Source organism: Delphinus delphis, chromosome 9, assembly GCF_949987515.2.
Source record: "Delphinus delphis chromosome 9, mDelDel1.2, whole genome shotgun sequence".
NCBI lineage: Eukaryota > Metazoa > Chordata > Mammalia > Artiodactyla > Delphinidae > Delphinus > Delphinus delphis.
Window position 1 is genome coordinate 18686320 of NC_082691.1, and position 7677 is coordinate 18693996.

Sequence of the window (7677 nt, forward strand, 5' to 3'; positions counted from 1 at the left end):
CATGCCACGGAGCAACTAAGCCCGTGTGCCACAACTACTGAGCCTGAGCCCTAGAGCCCACGAGCCACAGCTACTGAGCCCACATGCCACAACTACTGAAGCCCATGCATCTAGAGCCCATGCTCTGCAACAAGAGAAGCCACCACAATGAGAAGTCTGCTCACCACAATGAGGAGTAGCCCCTGCTCGCTGAAACTAGAGAAAGCCCACACGCAGCAACAAAGACCCAACACAGCCAAAAATAAATAATATATTTTTTTTAAAGTATGCAATAGGGCTTCCCTGGTGGTGCAGTGGTTGAGAGTCCGCCTGCCGATGCAGGGGACGCGGGTTCATGCCCCGGTCCGGGAAGATCCCACATGCCGCGGAGCGGCTGGGCCCGTGAGCCATGGCCGCTGAGCCTGCACGTCCGGAGCCTGTGCTCCACAACGAGAGAGGCCACAACAGTGAGAGGCCCACGTACAGCAAAAAACAAGTATGCAATAAATAAGTTCAACTTATGGTTTATAACTAAAATGAAGGGAATTAATTGGGTTAGTGAGAACAACTAACAGCACAAGGGCCAGTGCTGACACAGTTTGAATTTAAAAATATAAAAGACTACTTTGTGGAATGGAGCCTATCAGAATCATCAGTGGAGTTTTTAAAGAACAGATTTTGAAAGGCTATGCCAAGGAGCTACTGCAGTAACCCTGATAAATAGAAAAGTTTGGGAATGACTGATCTAATATGGGCACCTTAATCTTTTAAAAATTATGTATATATTTTGCTTACTTTAGGGTTTTTATTTTAATGATAAAGGTTCAAATTCCTTAGTTCTGTCATCTCCAAATATACATTCATACCACTACCAGGTGGTTTCACCAATGCTACATAACAAGTTTTCAGCTGATTACACGTAGAGGTAATAAAGATTTGGGTAAATTTTGTAGATTTTTATACCAAGGTCAGGTCCCAAACAAAAATTAACAATCACTAGGGTATCAGAAAGGCACCGAGCAAACATGGAAGATTCGTTAAGAGGTTTTATGATACTATCAGAGCAACAGTCTCTTTATCTTGAATAAGAGAGTGAACCAAAATCTGACCCAGATAAATAATTTAGGAATGGCTTTAACTAGCTCCTGATGTGATTCTCCGGATACTAAAATCATTCGTGTGTAAGCATGACAGATGCGAAGCCCTTGGGCTCTTGAAAGCAACCTCTCTTCTCTCTTCATTAGAGTGGCTGAAAAGACCACCAGATGCTCTCTTAGACACTATAGCGACAAGAAGCCCAGGATGGCTGCAAACTCACCCTGCAAACCCCAAGGATGAAATAACGCTCAGTGGTTCCATGGAAAGGACCCAACTGGCCATCAGTGCCACCAAGTGGGAGTCTCTGAGCCACATCCACGAGGGAGGGCCCATTCAGTTCTGTTGGTAAGTGCACTGTAATCTGTCCACACAGAGTTCTGTTGTTCTGCTTCACGCCAGAAGAGAAATGTGTGAAAAAGAGGGCCAGCCAGGAAGATACAAACCCCTATTATTTTCTTTTGTGATTTTTTTTTAACAAAAGAACTCATTTCTGTACCTTTTTTCTTGAAGTCTCTGAAATCAAAGGGGCTTAGCTCTTGATACGGATGAGGGAGGGGATCAAAAGGATGCCAGTCATCCTGTGTTTTGCTTAATTTGTTCCAACACAGTGAATGCACTTCTCCCAGGTTTGATCTTCTAAGAACTGAATTTGGCCATTTCCCAGACAGCTCTACAAGTTGGCTAACAATCATAACTTGGGTCACAGGTTGAAAATCATTCTTTTTTTTTTTTTTTGGAAATAATTCTTTGAATAACCCTCCTGGCTTTCCCACACATCCTGTCCCCAACCACTTCCTATAAGCTCAGGGTGACTTGCAGCAAAAGTTTTTCATTTACTTCTGCTGTTAACCCAGCCTAGAAAGAGGAACTCCTGCCAGGCCCTTTATAGTAGCAGCAGCCGCAGTAGTTACTAGCAACAACAACAACAAAAATTGACAAATACTATCACCTTTGATTTCACAGCAGTCCCATGAGGGAAGGTAAGTACTATGATCTTTTCTTTTTATAAATTTATTTATTTTATTTATTTTTGGCTGCACTGGGTCTTCATTGCTGTGTGCGGGCTTTCTCTAGTTGCCCCAAGCGGGGGTTACTCTTCTCTTGCAGAGCACGGGCTCTAGGCGCTCGGGCTTCAGTAGTTGTGGCACACGGGCTCAGCAGTTGTGGCGCATGGGCTCTAGAGTGCAGGCTCAGTAGTTGTGGCTCGCGGGCTTTGTTGCTCCATGGCATGTGAGATCTTCCCGGACCAGGGCTCAAACCTGTGTCCCCTGCATTGGCAGGTGGATTCTTAACCACTGCGCCACCAGGGAAGCCCCCAGTACTATGATCTTCTGAGATTCAGAAAAGTGAATCTAGACAGGAAGAAAGCAGGCCCTTTAAATTCAAGTCTTTTAGCTGTAACTCAGTTCAAGGATGTGGACCCTGATGTTCAAAGAGGTTATATCACCTACCCAAGTTACCTCAACTAATTAGTCACAGACCCTGAAGCTGACTGGTTAAATAACTAGTAGAACCAGAGAAAACTACCTCTCAAATGTTACGAGGAGTCTGAACCTGCATAGCTGGTGTTGCTTCCAAGGGCTTCCCATGGGAGATGCAATGGCTTCATTCTGTCACACTCTAGAGAGCTCACTGGCGACAGAATGGGGAAACGGATTTTAAATTGACATAAGAAAGAGATATCTAATATACCTGAGAAGTGGAGAGATGGTCATGCCCAGCCTAAAAATATAGGCCGTTCGAGGAGACCCAAGCCACCTCTGGGCTCAGAAAACATCTCAGGTCCCTTCCAGGCCCAAGGTTTCTGAGTCCCTGGAAAAGCGGGGAGGAAGAAGAGAGGCTTTGAAAGCAGACGTCATGATTCAGTGAGAATGATGGCTGCATTTTTACTCTGCAGGGTGAATAAAGAACAGATATTCCCTAATTTTCTGAGATCCAGGTAGGGCGATGAAGGAGAATGGAGTAAGAATTAATGCAATGAGAGCTGGAGACACAAAAGAATGAGGGGAACAAGCAAGTAGGGAGGAGAAGAAAAAAAAGGAACGCGTAAAATTTCCTCAGAGGGAACCATTTGAAAGGACACTGCATCTCAAACCCGATAATACCTGACAAACTCAACTTCAGGTATATTCCAGAGAAATAAAAAAAAAGGTATCACCTAATTGAAAAAAATTCAAAAACCTATTTTTAGTCCACTTCTTCATTCCTTCCATACAGAAATATTTAACCACGTATTGTGATTGCTGTTATGGGCTGGCGGAATTGTGTCCTCCAAAAAAGATATGTTGAAATCCTAACTCCTAGTACCTCAGCGTGAGACCTTACTTGGAAATAAGGTCTTTACAAGGGTAATCAAGTTAAAATGAGGTCATTAGGGTGGGCCTAATCCAATATGACCAGTGTCTTTATAAAAAGGGAAATGTGGGCATAGAGACAGAGACACACAGGGAGAATGCCACATGAAAATGAAGGCAGAGAAGACAGAACGCCAAGGACTGCTGGCAAGCCACGAGCAGCTAGGAGAGGGGTGTGAGACAGCTTCTCCTTCAAAGCCCTCACAGGAGCCAACCCTGCAGACACCTTGATCTTGGACTTCTAGCCTCCAGCACTATGAAACTGTAAATTTCCATTGTTCAAGCCACCCAGTTCCTGGTACTTTTGTTATGGTCTCCCTAGCAGACTAACAGAACTGGCTCTTCTGAGTTTCACCTTTCCTGGACACACACTTTCCAGTAAAGGTCTGGAGTGCTCTGAAATTATGAAGCTCAAAAGCAAGTTAGAGCAGGAACTAATCATAGAGGTCACTGAGTACAACTCTTGTTTCACAACAAGAAAATCAAAATCCAGGAAGGGTGAGTGACTTGCCCATGTTTTCACAGTGGCAGAACCATGACTAAAGCCCAGGCATCCTGAATTTTTTTTTAATAGATTTTGTTTACTTATTTATTTTTTGGCTGCGTTGGGTCTTCGTTGTTGTGCGCAGGCTTTCTCTAGTTGCGGCGAGCGGGGGCTACTCTTCGTTGCAGTGCGAGGGCTTCTCATTGCCGTGGCTTCTCTTGTTGCAGAGCACAGGATCTAGGCACGCAGGCTTCAGTAGTTGTGGCACGTGGGCTTCAGTAGTTGTGGCTCGCGGGCTCTAGAGCGCAGGCTCAGTAGTTGTGGTGCACAGACTTAGCTGCTCTACGACACGTAGAATCTTCCTGGACCAGGGCTCAAACCCGTGTCCCGTGCGTTGGCAGGCAGATTCTTAACCACTGCGCCACCAGGGATGCCCCAATGTCATCATTTTGATTTTATAAATAAGAAACAGGCTCAGAGAAGTTAGGTGTCTTGTCCAAGGTCACACAGCTAGGAAGTGGCAGAGTTAGGCTTTGAACCCAGCTGATATCCAGGTTGGCTCTTTCCACTACTTTGTATTTATACCGGGGTGTGCACGTCACTGCCTGCATGTGGGTTGTGACATTTGCTATTTTTTGGCTGTAATTGATTTCATCAGTGTAATTGCATGACTTTTACTTTATGACATCTTTATCCAACCCTCCATCCCTTACGGCCATGTCTGGCTTTTTTTTATAAATTGTGGCAAAATATTCATAACCTAAAACTTACCATTTAACCATTTTAAGTGCACAGTTCTCTGGCATTAAGGGCATTCTCATTATTGTACAACCATTCACTGCTATCCATCTCCAGAACGTTTTCATCACCCCTGAAAAAATACAGGATGTTTCCCGCGTTGCTGTGTCATCCTTGCACACGGGCCACACTACTTGTCTCTGTATTATTCCATGTGCTGCCCAAGTGAGCACAGCGGGCGTGCGACTCAGCCGCTGGTTTTCTAATTCTTGGCTCCTCTCCAATTTTTCTTTCTTCTTTTTCTTTCTGTGACCTGCTGCCTGCTGCTCAGTAATGAAACGGACTGTCCTATTCATACATGTGCCTGTGCAGAGTCCCGAGCCAGACGAAGGAGAAAGCAATGTGATTGTCTGTAAAATGGCCTGGCTTGGACCCTGCCTCACCAATCCCCAGGAGCGAACAAGGAACGAGGAAAAGATTCGCAAACTGCCTAATTCAAATCTGAATCAGTTAGTGACTCTGATTTGCTCTACTCTGGGATCACTGGGGTGAGACTCCGAGCGCTGCCCGGTGCTAGGCTGGAGGCAGAGATGGGGTTCATCAGGTCTGTGCCCCCCTTGATTCACAGGTAAGACCAGGGAGGATCCAACAGGCAGGACTCGGGACCCTACCCAGAGCTCCCTCCACCTTGACATCTGCGGGCAAGTCTCACCCAATACCCTCCCTTTTCCTCTTAAGTCTATTTGAAAGCCTTTCTCTCCCTAAAAGCCTCAAGCCCCATCAGCTTCTCACACAGGCCATTGACCCCTCTGCCCCACAGGCCCAGTGCTAGGGTGCTACGAGAAGACCTTAAAAAAAATGGCACTGTCGTGGATGCTGTGTTTTCCTAACTAGATCTCCACGTCAGGACAACAGGGTTGTTTCCCCAGCTACTGGGAACATCGTTGACTAAAGCCCTCAGCTGCTGGCTTTCTCTGGACAGCCCCCTCCCAGGGCAGATGGCAGCCTGCCTCCAGCGACCGGCACCCCAAACCGGACAGCATGAGGACCATCCTTGCTCCGAGCTCTCTATGCGGCTGCTGAGTCCAGCCTCTGTCCAGTGTGGCTCCTTCCCCTCCCCCATGGGTGCTAGCCCAGCATCTCCTCGAATAAACCTCCCGCACACTAATCACTCATCAGAGCCTGCCACCAGAAGCCAACCGGCCACAGCCCCGAAATAAAAACGAGGAGGTTTTAGCTAATAAACGTTTAAAGGACAGTTTACAGATGCCACTTAAGTCAACTCCATTAATTATTCCCTTTCGTATTATGAGCATCTAAAGTGTCATTACCTCGAATAATAATCTGTAGGTTACAAGTTCTCAGTTTACGTAAATTCCCAGCCTCTATGTAGTAGTTGCAGAGAAATCTTAGCTAATGGTAAATTATGATTTATTGATTTATTGATTTATTTTGGCTTGCAGGATCCTAGTTCCCCAACCAGGACCACTGCAGTGAAAGCACCAAGTGCTAACCACTGGACCACCAGGGAATTCCAAATAATGGTAAATTAAAGGCAGAACTTACAGCCAAATACTTTCAAAGACAAAATTATTAGACTGAACAATATGAAATTGCTAATGTGTGACTGCTCTGGGGGTCTGTAAAAATGGCAGTTTCCTATGGTTCAACGTAATATCCTGTCAAAAATGTTTACCAAAAAACTATATTTAATTTGGGACGTAGATGTATTCTAACGAGTTTGCCTTCCAACAGGAAGCATGTACGAGCTATGAAGATGTTAAAAATGGCCTTGCCCTTTGGAATATAGATGCTACAAGCAGAACATAGAGATGAAAGTCAAGATAATGCCAAGATCTGGGGGCAAAGAAAGGAAACTGACCCACAGACCTATGTGTCACTCTATGACTCATGGTCCAGTTTGAAGTACTCACTGCCTCTCGGGGTTTCATCCTCACTACCACCTCCCATGTCCTCTCTCCATTTTCTCCTTTCCCTTTCTATTCTCACTCTCTCTGCTAGAGGCCTTCCTTGTCTGCAGGAAAGCATGGCAAGGAGAAGGACCTATGGTTTAAGGGGAGGAAACACATTTCGCGCTAGTCTCTCTCCTTTCCATGAAAGGCTTTTTCATGATGATACCAACATTGAGAGTTTCCTATGTTCATTACCCTTTCAGGCCCTTATGACAATTCCCCAAGTCTCTACAAATAAATGAGCTGATTCACTTCTCCAAAAATGCTTTGTCCCCACAAATACTTATTCATGGGAAGAGGCTCTGAGGTTAGTCTGTTCCTCTCAGACTATTTTGTTTATTGATTACTTTATTGTGCTGAATCGACATTAGTAAGCATTTGGGCCTCTGATTTATACTTTATGCAACTTTGAAAGTCTAATGATTGGTACAGAGAACTCAAGGCTCTTGCGATGTGGGTTCCCATCACCATGCTTACCCGAACCTGGACCAGCTGCCTCCCCTTCTCCCTCACCCCATGTGGGGTGCCCATGAGAGTGCAGGGATCAAGGGGCACAAGGCCAAGAGGCTCTCATCTGCCCAGGACACCCTCCAGGACCTGGTGGGGGCACCCTGAGGCTGGGCGAGCCAGGCCAGAGGAAGAGGAACAGGATAGAGGCCTAGGCCTGGTCCTTGAGAAACTAAAATCTTGTAGGCAGGAGCATTCAACAAGAAAACCTACACCTGCTATCAGTAAGTAGGTGAGGTCCTTTAAAAAAAATATGAGTCTGCAAGTGTGAAGGCAATGATTGGTGGAAAGTGGGGCATCAAGAAGGAAACTATACACACACACACACATACACATACGCACACCATTCCAATCGCACAACCCAAATAATCCCACAAATATTTAACTGCTGTAAATATTTCTTTAATGTTGAATCATTATGTTGTATACCTGAAACTAATAGAATGTTGTATGTCAAATATACTTCAATAAAAAAATAAAATTTCTAAAAACTTCTCTCATTTCGTTTTACTTGGAGTTAGCAGAAAGAAAGTGAACGGAAACT

The 7677-nt window shown here is 45.1% G+C and overlaps 1 pseudogene; it reads right to left on the reverse strand.

The window, feature by feature from the left end:
- Positions 1 to 4790: 4790 nt before the first annotated feature.
- Positions 4791 to 4886, reverse strand: LOC132431444 (U6 spliceosomal RNA; annotated as a pseudogene).
- Positions 4887 to 7677: the final 2791 nt, after the last annotated feature.